The sequence below is a fragment of the Geotrypetes seraphini genome, chromosome 2 (genome assembly GCF_902459505.1).
Source record: "Geotrypetes seraphini chromosome 2, aGeoSer1.1, whole genome shotgun sequence".
NCBI lineage: Eukaryota > Metazoa > Chordata > Amphibia > Gymnophiona > Dermophiidae > Geotrypetes > Geotrypetes seraphini.
The window spans coordinates 281,548,019-281,564,198 of NC_047085.1; positions in this window are offsets into that span (position 1 = coordinate 281,548,019).

Here is a 16,180-nt window from a genome sequence, read left to right on the forward strand (position 1 = left end):
CCTCATCTTCTTGTTACTGTCTTCCTTCCATACACTGTCTGCCATCTCTCTGCCCTTCCCTATATGGCATCTTCTCTCCTTCTATGCCCCTTCCAGAAACTGTATGCTTCCCCCTTCCATCTCTCCTCTAGACCCCACCCCCCTTTGGTCTGGCATCCATCATCTTCCCTCTGTTCCCTCATGGTCTGGCATCTCCTTTCATCTCTCTTTCCCTCCCCCCTGTGGTTTTTAGCATCTCTCTTCTCATTTCCTCCACTCAGATCTATCTGTCTCCTTCCCCGTTCTCTGGCATCTCTCCTCTCTCTCTTCACTTTCCTTCTCTGGTCTTCCTTCTTTATTTTCTGCCTCCGTTTAAATTAAATTCTTTCTTACTATGCAGTCCTCAGTTTCCCTCTTTTCACTATGTCTACCCACAGCATGCCACCCCTTTCCTTCACCCCTCTACTATCTCACTAACTCTATTTTCTTCCCCCATCCAGCATATGTCCTTTTTCTTTATCCCTCCTTCCATCCAGTATGTGTTCTCTTTCTCCACTTCCATTCAGCATTTGCTCTCCCTTCTCCCCACTTCATCATCTGACCTCTTCTCTCCCCTTTCTACCCACTTCCATCATCTGCCCCCTTCTCTCAATCTCTCCATCCACCACAGGCCCATCTTTCTCCCTTCCTCACCTTTCCGATTTTGGCAACAAGATCTGCAAGGCACCCATCCCCGGACAACAGGCCCGGTCTGACAAACCTCCCTACCTATGGCCGGCGATGTCTAAACTGCCTTCTTACAGCAGCCGGAGTATTGTAGTTGCATATGGCTGCCGTAAGGTCCTCTCTGATGCAACTTCCGGTTGTGTCAGAGATGACCTTTACGGCAGCCACACGCAGCTTCAACGCTCTAGCTCAGGGGTGCCTACACTTTTTGGGCTTGCGAGCTACTTTTAAAATGACCAAGTCAAAATGATCTACCAACAATAAAATTTAAAAAAAACACAAAGCACACTGTACGCTGAGAAAATGTTAATTATCATTCCTATTCTGGGGTTTTTTCAAAGAGGTCACCTCAGTAACAACCATACAAAAATAGACAAATATACCCCCTCCCTTTTTACTAAACCACAATAGCAGTTTTTAGCGCAGGGAGCTGCGCTGCTCTGGACACTCATAGGCTCCCTGCACTAAAAACCGTTATTGGGGTTTAGTAAAAGGGGGCCAAAGTGCAAACTATAGACAGCAGATATAAATTCAGACACATTTTGATCACTAAATTTAAAATAAAACCATTTTTTCTACCTTGTCTGGTGATTTCATGAGTCTCTGGTTGCACTTTCTTCTTCTGACTGTGCATCCAATCTTTCTTCCCTTCTTTCAGCCTGTATGCTTCCTCTCCTCCAAACCTCATTCCCTCCCCCAACTTTTTCTTCCTCTCTCCCTTTCTTTTTTCTCTCTTCATGCCCCCTTTCTTTCTTTCTGTTTCTCTTCTGTCTCCCTGCCTGCCCCCTTTCTTTCTTTCTCCCTGCCCTCTACCAAGCCGCTGCTGCCACCATCGGGGAACAGGCCCCAAAGCCGCCGCCGCGGCTGCCCCAAGCTCTCTCTGCTTCCCAACGTCGGGCTGACGGAGAGGAAGTTCTGCCCAGCCAGGCAGCGATTGGCTGGCCTGAACTTCCTCTCCGACGGCAGCCTTAGGGGGGTGCACAGCTGGCCAGGTCTGGAAAATGGTCGCTCAAAAAGGCAAAGTGAGTCTATCACGGAGCCCGGGATGGGCTCCGCAATCGACTCACTTTGCCTTGGCGATGGACCATTTTCTGGACCTGACCGGCTGTGCGCCCCCCCTAAGGCTGCACCTGGGGCGGACCGCCCCCCCCCCCTTGGTACGCCACTGCGGTGAAGAATAATAAATATATCATTACAACCCAGAAGAGGAAATCTGTATTCATCGCCCTCTTCCAAAGCACATCTTATCTTTAATTTTTGATGGCATGCCACTCCCATCTAATGGAGACAACTCCAGATTCCAGTCTTGTCTCCAAGTTCCACAGTATTAATCAATCTTCTACTCCATTTACCCCAGCGATAAGAATCTTCGGATTTCTGTTTTATATCCAACTAGCTGATGGCCCGGCGTTGCACGGGTATTTAATTATAGCAATAACACTGTAAATGGATTCAAATAAAGATACTTTATAGTGGTGAATGAAATTATTTTTTAACAGCTTTATAAAAAGTACAATATTCAAATTATAATGTGAAATATTTGACAAAATGAATACAATACAACTAACACAAAACTTGATTATAAACAACATTTTTAGTTTCACCTCCAGGAGCAAGAACATATAAATTCTTGGGTGAACCCACCCTTGAGCAAGCAACATAGAGTTGTCCATGGGAAAAACAGGGGGATCTTAAATCCACTCCACAGTATGTAATAGTCTGTCCCTGTGATTTGTTGATTGTGATAGAGAATGCAAGTCTCACTGGAATTTGCAATCTCTTAAACTGAAAAGGAAGATCTGTTGGAATAAGTGGCATCCAAAAGTTTCAGTATTGATTTAAACAACTCAATATGTGGAAACTCAGGTTGAAAAGAAATTCCATGCAGTTTTTTCCCGGTTCAGAATGGAACCTGTGTTCCTAGTTCAGCATATGTGAGTACTCATGTAATGTAATAACATTATGAACTGGGGTGCATGAAGGAAACAGTTACAAACACAGTTAGAACATACAAACTCTATATGTATGGTGTCCGTGGTAGAATTGAAACGATGTCCCTAGTGGTTATAGTGTCATAGAAAGTGTTTTATAGTTGGAATTACTGTGAGAATGGCAGCTTTTTACATCCTTTCCAATGACATGAATGGTTAAAATCTGATTTTATGTTTGTAGCTCCGCCCACGTGTGCAGGTGGGCCGTGAGACCCCCCGAACATATCACCCCAGGTAGTTGGAATTACTGTGAGAATGGCAGCTTTTTACATTTTTTCCATTGACATGAATGGGTGAAATCTGATTTTATGTTTGTAGCTCCGCCATCATGTGCAGGTGGGTCGCGAGACCCCCAGAACATATCACCCGAGGTAGTGAGGGATCTGCATACCAAGTTTCGTTCAAATCGGTCAAGCCATTTTTGAATTACTGTGAGAATGGCAGCTTTTTACATTTTTTCCATTGACATGAATGGGTGAAATGTGATTTTCTGTTTGTAGCTCCGCCCACGTGTGCAGGTGGGCCGCGAGACCCCCAGAACATATCACCCCAGGTAGTTGGAATTACTGTGAGAATGGCAGCTTTTTACATTTTTTCCATTGACATGAATGGGTGAAATCTGATTTTATGTTTGTAGCTCCGCCCACGTGTGCAGGTGGGCCGCAAGACCCCCAGAACATATCACCCGAGGTAGTGAGGGATCTGCATACCAAGTTTCGTTCAAATCGGTCAAGCCGTTTTTGAATTACTGTGAGAATGGCAGCTTTTTACATTTTTTCCATTGACATGAATGGGTGAAATGTGATTTTGTTTGTAGCTCCGCCCACGTGTGCAGGTGGGCCGCGAGACCCCCAGAACATATCACCCCAGGTAGTGAGGGATATGCATACCAAGTTTCGTTCAAATCGGTCAAGCCGTTTTTGAATTACTGTGAGAATGGCAGCTTTTTATATTTTCTCCATTGACATGAATGGGTGAAATCTGTTTTTCTGTTTGTAGCTCCGCCTACGTGTGCAGGTGGGCCGCGAGACCCCCAGAACATATCATCCCAGGTAGTGAGGGATCTGCATACCAAGTTTCGTTCAAATCGGTCAAGCCGTTTTTGCGTGATCGCGGCACATACACACACACACACATACATACATACACACATACATACCTCCGATTATATATATATAGATATACTGAATCACAGGCAATGATGAAGAGTGCTAACAACAATGGACCCACTGTAGACATCTCTTCCTCCTGCATTCTACAAAGTCTTGGCCACTTTACCCCACTGATGTACTTGCTGTACTACTCCCTGACCATTCGGATTCTCTGCTTTACCACCAATGAACATCAATCTCTGCCGAACTATGCTATGACCTACGAAAAACAGAGCAGGGAGGGGGACTAATAGATGTATTGGCTCGGGAACAACACAGCACAACTTTCTCAGCCAAATGGAGCTCGTCTTCCATTTCCTGCCTGCCCTGCTGTGCACACATAGCTGACTGGAAGTCTTCCCCGATATCAGTGCTGACGTCGGAGGGCAGGCTTTGCTTAAGCCCTCTCTCCGACGTCAGCACTGACATCGGGGAAGACTTCCGGTTGGCTATGTGTGAGCGGCAGGGCAGGTAGGAACAGAAAACGAGCCTCGCGGCTCGAGATGTATTTAACCCCGCGTGATCCCTCGTCGTCCCCGTTCAGCTCTCTCCTGTGCACCCCTTAGGGGCATGCACCCAGGGCGGACCGCCCCCCCCCCGCCCCTCCCTAGGTACGCCACTGCATCCGAGCTCCCCCTTATAAGGGGAGGAGCCAACAGCTGACTAAAGAAGCAGGAGCCAGCACTAAGCAGGGAGCAGAGAGAGAGAGAGAGAGAAAAAGAGAGCCAGCAGTAGGGGGATAAGAGCAGGGAGTAGAGAAAGAGAGGAAAAGCAGAGAGAGATCCAGGGGCAGAGGCGAGAATAAGCTCCGCCCACCCCCACCAAGTCATACGAGCTCCCCCTTAAAAGGGGAGGAGCCAGCACTAAGGGAGAAACGAGCAGGGAGCAGAGAGAGAGAAAGAGAGCCAGCAGTAGGGAGATAATAGCAGGAAGCAGAGAAAGAGAGGAAAAGCAGAGAGAGATCCAGGTGCAGAGGCGAGAGTAAGCTCCGCCCACCCCCACCGAGTCATCATACGAGCTCCCCCTTAAAAGGGGAGGAGCCAACAGCACAGCCGTTCGGCGAGCGGCAAAGGCCTTAGCGAGAGCGCCTTTGCGAAGGAGCCAGGAAACTAGGACTCCCAGCAGAGCAACACCAGCAAACTCACACCAAACAGGAAGGCAGCTACAAGCCCTAGTCTTTAGCTAGCTAGGCATCAGGGCACGCTCCCTCACACACCACACATCTAGAGGGGAAACAAGCACTCACTAGCACTAACACAGTAACACAAGCAGACTCACAACATACAGGAAGACAAATACCAGGAAGCCAGAAAATGTCCAGCTGACAGAGATAGAAGGTTCACAACTGATTCGCTCAGACAACGCAGAAGGGGAGCAAGAGATGGACGACCAAGGAAGCCAGAAGATGAGCTTCCCAGTCTTCTGCACCGGCTGTAACATGTATGACTACCTCCCTTCGGGGATTCGGGCATACATTTGCAGTCGTTGCATGGAGCTTGATAGTCTGAAAAGGAAGGTCCAGCTGCTAGAGGAGACAGTGCTGGGACTAAAAGAACTCACCTTTGAAGAAGAAATCCGCGAACAGGAGAAACTTCTAGTGGAGTACAGTCCAAATGATGAGGTTAAGAAGCTAGAGAGATGCATCGAGGAAACTCACCAACAGCATGTGGAGAACTGTACCCAAACAACCCAGGAAGAAGGCCTGGATGAGAGAAGAGAAGACACCTCTACAAATTCTGGAGGAACGGAAGCACACCAGGAGTAAGAGGGAGACTGCATGGGGACATCCCCCCACCCAAAGAATAGAAAACAACCTCAGGAGTACCGCAGGAGGGAGAAGATTGGTCCTATACCATGGATGTCGACCTACGACCCCCAAGGAACCCCCGAATAAAGAAGATGGGGATGATTGTGGGAGACTCCATCGTACGTCATGTGGGAGAAAGAGATAGAAGGGAGAGAGGATAGAATCGTCACCTGCCTGCCTGGAGCAAGAGTGAAGGATGTGGCCAACAGGATCTCCAGGATCATAGACAGTGCTGGGGGAGAGGACACTGCTGTGCTTATCCATGTGGGAAACAACGATGTGAGCGGATGGAAATACGACAGGGAAGAGTTGAAGGGACAGCTCCGCTCACTCGGAAGAAAATTGAAGATCAGGGAGATGAAGGTGGCCTTCTCCGAGATCCTCCCGGTACCAAGAGCAGATACAAAGAGACAAGGGGAACTGCAAGCAATCAATGCCTGGATGAGATGATGGTGCGAAGAGGAAGGCTTTGACTTCATGCACAACTGGACGGCGTTCTGGGGAAAAAGCAAGTACTACAGAAAAGACGGACTGCACCTCAACAAGGAAGGAGTAAGAGTACTGGCAGGCAGTGGCGTACCAAAGGGGGGGCGGGAGGGGCGGTCCGCCCCAGGTGCGAGCCCTGAGGGGGTGCTCCGGCGTCCGTTCCCCCCCCCCCCCGACATCTGGTTCTTCCTCTCTGGCCTCACCGCACCATTAAGAGTACCGAAGCAGCCTGCAGCAAGATCGCGATGTCAGCGATCTTGCGCTGCTTCATGCTGTCCTCCGCCGTGGTCCCGCCCCCTCCACTGACATCAGAGGAGGGAGGCGGTTCTGCGGCGGAGGACAGCATAAGCAGCTTAAGATCGCTGACATCGTGATCTTGCTGCAGGCTGCTTCTACTCTAAATGGTGCGGGGAGGCCAGAGGGGAAGAACCGGACGTCTGGATGGGTGGTGGGGGCGAGCGGTCCTTCGGGGTGGGGCGGGCAGGCAGGCCTTCAGAGGGAGATGCAGGCCTTAAAGGGGGGGGGACAAGCCTTCATGGGGGGAGACAGGCTTTTGGGGGGGGACAGGCAGGCCTTTAAGGGGGTGGGACAGGCCTTCAAGGAGGTGCAGGCCTTCGGGGGGGTGTAGGCCTTCAAGGGGAGGGACAAGCCTTCATGGGGAGACAGGCCTTCAAGGGGGGGACAGGCCTTCAAGGGGGTGCAGGCCTTCGGGGGTGCAGGCCTTCTGGGGGGGTGCAGCCTTCAGGGGGTGCAGGCCTTCAAGGGGGGGACAGGCCTTCAAGGGGGTGCAGGCCTTCGGGGGGTGCAGGCCTTTGTGGGGGTGCAAGCCTTCAAGGGGGTGCAGGCCTTCAAGGGGGGGACAGGCCTTCAAGGGGGGGACAGGCCTTTGGGGGGGACCCTGGTGTAGAAAGGGAAGGGGGTGTTCAAAGAGATGTGCATATGCCAGACTTTGAGGGAGGGAAGAAATAATGGGTCTGAAAATAGAGGAGAGGGAGAGAGATGATGGACCATGGGATTTAGGGAGGGAAGGAAGGAACAGAAAGGGAGAGAAATTGGACACAAGGGATGGTTTGGAGGAGGGATAGAGATACTGGATAGGAGGGTAATTGGGAAAAGAAAGGGAGAGATGGTGGGCCCTGGGGTGGTGGGGAAGGAGGGAGAGATGCCGGATGAAAGGGTAGTTAAGAAAAGGTGGATCTGTGGAGGGAGATGAAAAAAAGGAAAGATACCAGACTTCCTGGGGTGGGAAGGGAAATGGAAAGGGAGGACAGAGATGGCAGATGGATGGTTAGCATGAAGAAAGAAGGAGACCCTGGCAAGCAAGTTATCAGAAGACAACCAGAGCCTGGGACCAACAAGATTTGAAAAATAACCAGACAACAAAAGGTAGAAAAATTAATTTTATTTTCTGTTTTGTGATTACAATATGTCAGATTTGAAATGTGTATCCTGCCAGAGCTGGTGTTAGACCGCAAACGTGAGCTAGGATTTAACAGAGAGAGGAAAAGTCCTTTTTGTTTCTTTATTTTATTTACACCACAGCGCCAGTGTGGTTTGGAGAAGCCAAAGGGGGTGAAAAAGCTATAAAATCCACCAGGATTTTTGAAAAAAAAATCACCCAACTGGGCAGGAAAATCGAATCGAAAAACCAATTAAATAGGCTGAATCGAAATTTTTCTTCCTGAATCGGGCAGTTTGCGCTATTGTCTCAGACTTTAGGACCTGGGATTGGGGAGAGATGGCATCCTCAGTACTTTATAATGCAAGTGAAATGAGGATTTGGTCAGACTTTTGAAGGGTCTGCAGAAGAAAAATATTGTATTGGCCGGGGACATGAGACAGCAGGAAATGGGAACTTTTCTTCCTTCTATTTTTGAGAATGGAAAGGCTGAGGATGTCAGAGAATTCAGTTAAAATATGTGCTTTATAAAAAAATATAATAATGTGTTTTATAAAGTTTATAAGCATTGCTGGCCTACCCAGTGAGGTGTTCCTAGTGGTGGTGGTGGTGGTGGCAGTGTGTCAATGTGTTGAGAGGAAGAGGTGGTCAGGGAAATTCTCCTGAGCAAACTCCGGGCCCATTTCCACCCCCCAGTTAGTCCACTCCACTCAACTGGTTCACACACTGAGTGGGTCTTTGGGTATTGTGCCTAGGTAGTTGTTTTGGGATCTCTTCCAGTGGTTTGTCAGTATCTCCTTGTGGTCCAAGGAAGGAAACTTTGTTAACCTTAGCATTGACCTTTTGTAACAGTGCTGCTTGTGTGGCATTAGGCTATCTAGTGATCGAAAGAAAAAAAACAGACCTTTGCACATTGTGTGGTTGTATAAGGAGATTCACATTTCCTACACAGCTAAGTCCGTGTGAAGTTTCCTTGTGTTATATTTGACATCTAGCAATGTCTCTGTTTGGAAGGAAAGATCTAAGCTTAAAAACGAAGTGGCCAGAAGTTATGGTAAAAGCAGATAGCTTAGCTGGTTTTAAGAAAGATTTGGACAAATTCCTGGAGGAAAAGTCCATAGTCTGTTATTAAGACATGGGGAAGTGTCTGCTTGCCCTGGATTGGTAGCATGGAATGTTGCTATTCTTTGTGTTTTGACCAGGTACTAGTGACCTGGATTGGCTACCATGAGAATGGGCTACTGGGCATGATGGACCATTGGTCTGACCCAGTTAGGCTATTATTATGTTATGTTCTCATCTGTAGGGGCCTTTGGTTTCACTTCTTATTTTAATGTATTTTTTTTCTGGGAACTTATCAGTGTTTTTTTTTAATGGGAACAAAAATGGAAGAGAATTAATGTGTGTGAAATGGGGGGGGGGGTAACTAATTTCTTCAGCTAAATAATTAAATCCACCTCAACCAGACATAGGAGAACTCGCACACCATTCACACACCCTCCAACCAAAAACGTCAAAAGAAAAAAACTGTTCGACAACCTCCTAACACTCGACCCCCAACTCTACAACCTATTGACCTCGACCACAGACTACAAAACCTTCAAAAAAGAAATAAAAACCCTTCTATTCAAAAAGCACATAAAACCGAACTAACACAATCAGAACTGTCCCAAGCATCACCTGCAACTATTCCATACGTACTTCTGATGTCATGACAATTCAGACATAATTTATGTTATGTTATGTTTGGAATAATGGTTACATATATGAGGTTCAATAAAAGAATATTTTCACTCCGTTTCTATTCTGACCATTTATACCATTTCATGGTTATTACAATAAATATTTTTTACATGGAGGGTGGGGGGGGTGTCAAAAAATGATGGGCCCCGGGTGCCACATACCCTAGGTACGCCACTGCTGGCAGGCAACATGAAGAGGGCCATAGAGAAGGCTTTAAACTAAAGGACAGGGGAAAGCCGACAGTCGACCACCAGTCGATGGCCCGGGCGACAGGATGCCCCGTAGAAGGAATTACGGACAACTACTCAGACACGGGAGGGGTCGACCACAAAGCAAATGAGGAAGACAACACAGCAGCAGAAAAGGATACAGTAGAAGAAACAGTAGATACTGCTAAGCTTAAAAAGTCCAAGAAGGTAACACAAAGGGAACTCAAATGTATGTATACGAATGCTAGAAGTTTGGGAAACAAAATGGGAGAGTTAGAAGCAATAGCAAAAAACGATGAACTGGAAATCATTGGCATAACAGAAACATGGTGGAATGATGAAAACAAATGGGACTCAGTTCTACAGGGATACAAACTGTACAGAAAAGATAGAGTGGGGCAGAAAGGTGGACATATTGCCCTATATGTTCAGGAAGGATTAGAATCCGTGAGAGAGACTATGACGGAAGAGAAAGAGAAGCTGGAATCCCTCAGAATCAGGATTCCCAGACACAACGATGCTAACATAAAGATTGGCCTTTACTACCGACCGCCGGGACAGAGGGAGGAGACAGACTCGGAAATGATGGAGAAAATTAAACAAGAATGTAAGACAGGTAATGTCATAATCTTGGGGGATTTCAATTTCCCGGTGATAGACTAGGACCTGGGAACCTCCAACTGTGGCAAGGAGGCAAAGTTCCTGGAAGTGCTAGGGGACTGCTTCCTGGAACAGATGGTAGGAGAGCCGACGAGAGGAAACGTCACCTTGGACTTGGTCCTAAATGGCATTACGGGTCCGGCAAACGAAGTAGAAGTCATGGTCCCGCTGGGGACGAGCGATCACAACATGATCAACTTCAAACTTGATGTTGGGAAAGGGAAAGGTACCAAAACCTCAACCACAACTTTAAACTTTAAAAGGGGAAGATACGACAGCATGAGAGCCATGGTGAAAAAATGGATCAAGAAAAAGATGGGCAAAGTCATAACGGTGGAACAGGCATGGTCCCTACTGAAAAATACTATCACGAAAGCACAAAGCCTCTAAATTCAGGATGTCCAAAGTAAAGAAAGCCAAAGAGGTGAACGCTTACCAAAGAGGTGAAGGAAGCCATAAATGAAAATAAGGACTCCTTTAAGACATGGAAATGCACGAAAACATCCAAAACTTGGAACAAACATAGAGATGATCAGAAAAAATGTCACAAGGCGGTGAGGGTTGCCAAAAAGGTCTACGAGGAGAAAATAGTGCAAGAGGCCAAAAATTTCAAGTCCTTTTTTAGATACGTAAAAGGGAAAAAACCCGCACACGAGGCGGTGGGACTACTGGACAACCTGGGAGGAAAAGGGTGCATCAAGGATGACAAACAAATTGCAGACAGACTGAATTCCTTCTTTGCGTCTGTCTTTACAAAGGAAGACACCTCAGCAATACCTGACACAGTGAAAGTATACAGGAAAGCCTCACCACAGTAGAAGTGGACTTGGACCAGATTTACCACCAGATCAACAAGCTTAAAAGTGATAAATCTCTTGGACCGGACGGAATTCATCTGAGAGTCCTAAAAGAACTGAAATTTGAAATCAGAGAACTATTGCAAAAACTTGCCAACCTTGTCAATTGCAAAAACTTGTCAATCAAAACAGGACAGATACCGGATGACTGGAAGATAGCGAACGTCACACCAATATTTAAAAAAGGATTGAAAGGAATGCCAGGCAACTACAGACCTGTAAGTCTCATGTCTGTCCCTGGAAAGATGGTTCAGGCACTGATCAAAGATAGCATAGTCTGGCACTTAGACACACACGACCTGATGAGAGCCAGTCAACATGGCTTCAGGAATGGGAAATCATGTTTGACGAACCTACTTCAATTTTTTGAGACAGTGAACAGACAAATTGATAGTGGAGAACTAGTGGATATTGTATACTTGGACTTTCAGAAAGTGTTCGACAAGGTTCCACATGTAAGACTTCTCAGGAAATTACAAGGTCATGAAATAGAGGGAGATATACTAAGATGGATAGGTAAATGGCTAGAGAACAGAAAACAGAGAATGAGCATAAATGGGAAGTTCTCAGAATGGGAAAAAGTGACTAGCGGTGTACCCTAGGGCTAAGTACTTGGACCCATCTTATTTAATATTTTCATAAATGACCTGGAAGAAGGAACATCCAGTGAAATCATCAAGTTTGCAGACAACACAAAGCTATGCCGGGCAATCAGATCGCAGAAGGACAGCAAGGAACTCCAGAGCGACTTGAATCAATTGGAGAAGTGGGCAGATGAATTTTAATGTGGAAAAATGCAAAGTGATGCATTTAGGCAGAAAAAATAAAGATCACAAGTATAGTATGTCAGGTGTAACTCTGGGAAAGATCGAATAGGAAAAGGACCTGGGTGTACTGATAGATAGGACCCTGAAACCATTGGCGCAATGTGCGGCAGCAGCGAAGAAAGCAAATAGAATGCTAGGCATGATAAAGAAGGGAATTACGAGTAGATCAGAGAAAGTTATAATACCGCTCTACCGAGCCATGGTCAGACCGCACCTGTAATACTGCATCCAGCATTGGTCTCCATACATAAAGAAGGATATAAAACTGCTAGAGAGGGTGCAGAGATGAGCAACAAAGCTAGTGAAAGGTATGGAGACCCTGGACTACAAGGAATGACTTAGGAGACTGGGGTTGTTCTCCCTTGAGAAGAGGAGACTGCAAGGGGATCTGATCGAGACTTTCAAAATACTGAAAGGATTCGACAAAATGGAGCAGGGAAAGCAGTTATTTACAATGTCCAGTGTGACACGGACAAGAGGACATAGACTGAAGCTGAGGGAGGACAGGTCCAGGACGAATATCAGGAAGTTCTTTTTCATGCAGCAAGTGGTGGACACCTGGAATGCTCTCTCAGAGGAAGTAATTGCAGAATCCACCGTTCTAGGATTTAAGGGTAAACTAGATGCACCTCTCCCTTGAGAAGCATACAGTGATATGGGGACTAAAACTATGCCAGGGTACACCTGGCAGGGCCTCCGCGTGTGCGGATCACCGGACTTGATGGACCCAGGGTCTGATCCGGAGATGGCAATTCTTATGTTCTTATGAATTAGATGCATAGATATTAAACAGTATCAGAGCATGTTTCCCCAAGGTCATATCTACCTGAACCCACCTTCCTGAAGGATCTGCAGAAATAAAATTAAATACAGCTGAATATTTCTTATGCACTAAAATAGCCAACCCCGCTTTTTTCCCCACAGCTGGCACAAAGAAATAATGCTTAACCCACCCTCCTTCTAATTTCATAGATTCCCCAGCAAAGAAATGAGTTTCTTGTATCATACATATATCTGCATTTTGCTGCTTTAAAAAATTGAGCGTTTTCTTCCTTTTAACAGGATGATTGAGGCCATTGACATTTAAAGAAAACAATTTAAAATTCATTGCAAAATTTTAAAGAAAACCCATAATAGTATACCAAATACACCATACAAATACACCCTTTGTTCAATACATGTCTTAAATCCCTTAAAAAAAACCTGCTTTCCCCCCTAATTACCTACCCCCATATCATACGATTGCCTGAAGACATACATTTAGACTAGCAGCCATATCCCTCCCCCAGGCAACCTAATTAATTACTTCCCCTTATACAATTAAAATTAATCAACCCCTATAAACTAAAAAATTTCATGAATACCGAATAAATAGATAAATATTCCTAAGAAGTGGACAAATAATTAATAGAATATAACAACAAAATAAAGTTCATTCCCTACCTATGTGGAAATTCATTAATGAATTTATCAAACAAATATATTTAATTAATATAACCAATGAATACCCTTTAAATTGCCCCAAATCATACCAAAAACCCTCCATTAAGTTATTAAACAAACTTCTAGCAATGAGACCTAACAACTGAAATTTTAAAAACATATATCAGGGAATAAATATAAGGTCCCAGGGTACTAAAGTTAAATTAATCTATACAATAATAAACTTTTAAAATTCATAAAATGAATATATCAATACCCTAAACCCCTTTTTTTTCTTCCACTTTCATACAAGATAGCTGTAAAATGACTTTAAATACTTATGTGTTTGTCCGTTATTACATGGATAGTCTGAAATATTTGATACACTAGTATTTTAGCCCGTTACATTAACGGGTGCTAGAATATATGTCTGCGTGTCTTTATTTCTGTCTCTCTCTCCCTCCCGCTGTCTGTCTCTCTCCCTGGCCCCCTTTGTCTGTCTGTCTTTCTGTGTCTCTCCCTGCCCCTGTGTTTTTCTATCTATCTGTCTCTCTCCCTGCCTCCTATGCAGCAGCATTTCTCTCCCACCACTTCCCTGTGCAGCAGCCAGAGCAACATTCCCTCCCCCTCCATTTCCCTCCCCCCACACATGAAGCACCTAACATAGTCATTGTTCTACATTTAATTATTATTTTCTGTATATTACATTTGCGTTTGGCAAACACATTCAATCTTTGTTTGGAGTTAAAGATTATGCACTGCATAGACATATGCCTCATAAAGCTCCTCAGCCACAGAATCCATAACCAGCATCCATTAATCTTCTACTCCCTTAAAACTGTGCATAAATTGCAGTTAACCCTTTTCTTTTTTTAAATAATTAACTCCATTCACAATTATTATTTTATAAAGCCCTTTATCTGAATCCATTAGACATCTTTAATAATCAGTGCAATGCTTATTTCCCCTCCCCATCCATCTTCTTTTTTTTAATTGTGCAGACTGCTGCCATGGGCCATCCTCCTTGTGGCCACCCATGCCCACACAGTGTCTCAAGCCCCTTCGCCTCCCTCCTTCCCTTCATTGTGCTTTACCTGCCTGGTGCTTCTACTTGCTGGCTGATACTCAAGCTGCTCTCCAAGCCAAAGCGCCACTCTCTCCCACAATCACTGCCCAGGAGGTCGCTCCCCCACCCAATCACTGCTTGCTTCCTGCTCCTCAGCAACACCCCACGATACCTCTGCATGCCTGCACGTCTGAGACACACCAACTAAATACTGCACCCTCCGGCCACGGCCACACACTGCCAACTGCCTCGCCTCACTCCGCCGCTGCTACTTTCACCGCCGCTGCCCTGTGCGCCGATGCTGACGTCCACAGCAGGCAAAACCAACGCTACAGTGGAGGAACTCGAGCCTCTTGATCTCTCCGGCGTGCCCCCTAAGCCGACGCCCACAGCAGGAAAGAGCATTTCCCCTACCCCCCCTTTCTGCGGTCTAGCTGGCTCCCTTATTCCCTTCCCTCCTTCCCTTTCCGCAGTCCCGACAAATCTTCCAATTCCAGCAGCGTCTGCAGCACTCTACACACGCTGCTTTGGGGCCTTCTATTGCCCAGCAAATCAGGGCAGTAGAAGGCCCCGAAGCAGCGTGTGTAGAGTGCTGAAGACGCTGCTGGAATCGGAAGGTTTTCAGGACCCGCAGCCTTTGCCGGACCCGAAGCGAGCTCTAGGGGTTTTGGGGTTTTTGTCCTTCAGACGGCAAGAGCCGTGGCGGCCAACAGGTTCCCTACAGCGCACGGAAAATGGGAGCACGCATGCGTGCTTAGGGCTTTATTATATTAGATATTGCAAATGTGGTGGTTATAAATAAGAAGGACACATTTACATGCTAGGAGACCTTTGCTTAATGTTCCATATACCACCGTTACTTACCGTAACAGTTGTTATCCTGGGACAGCAGGCAGTTATTCTCACATATAGGTGATGTCATCCATGGAGCCTGGATGCAGACAGCCTCGCGAGCATACTTGCTTGTAGAAAACTTCAGAGGTTTTGAGTCAGCTGCACCGCGCATGCGCAAGTGCCTTCCCGCCCAGCACAAGGCGAGTCTCCTCAGTTCAGATAGCTAGCAGAGAAGCCAACCAGGGGAGGTGGGTGGGTTGTGAGAATAGCTACTTGATGTCCCTGGATAATAAATGTTATGGTAAGTAACTGTGCTTTATCCCAGGACAAGCAGGCAGCCTATTCTCATATATGGGTGACCTCCAAGCTAAACAAAATGGGATGGTGGAAGCGTTGGCAACTTAGGAGAATACATTTTGTAATACCCTCTGGCCAAAATGGCCATCCCGTCTGGAGAAAACATCCAGACAATAATGAGAGGTGAAGGTATGAACCGAGAACCAGGTGGCAGCCTTGCAAATTTCCTCAATAGGAGTGGATCTGAGGAAAGCTACTGAAGCCACCATTGCTCTGACTTTGTGGGCTGTGACTCAACTCTGTAGATGCAGTTCATCCTGGGCATAGTAGAAAGAGATACAAGCAGCCATCCAGTTGGAGATGGTACGCTTAGAAATTGGATGTCCCAAATTGTTTGGATCGAAGGAGACAAAAAGTTGAGGAGCAGATCTGTGTGGTTTGGTGCATTTCAAGTAGAAGGCCAAAGCACGTTTACAGTCCAGAATATGAAGAGCTGATTCTCCAAGTTGAGAATGAGGCTTTGGAAAAAACACTGGAAGTACAATGGATTGGTTGAGATGAAATTTTGAAACCACTTTAGGTAAGAATTTAAGATGAGTACGGAGGACCACCTTATCATGATGGAAAACTGTGAAAGGTGGATCAGCCACTAATACTTGCAGCTCACTGACTCTTCGAGCAGATGTGAGGGCAATGAGAAATACCACTTTCCAAGTGAGATACTTC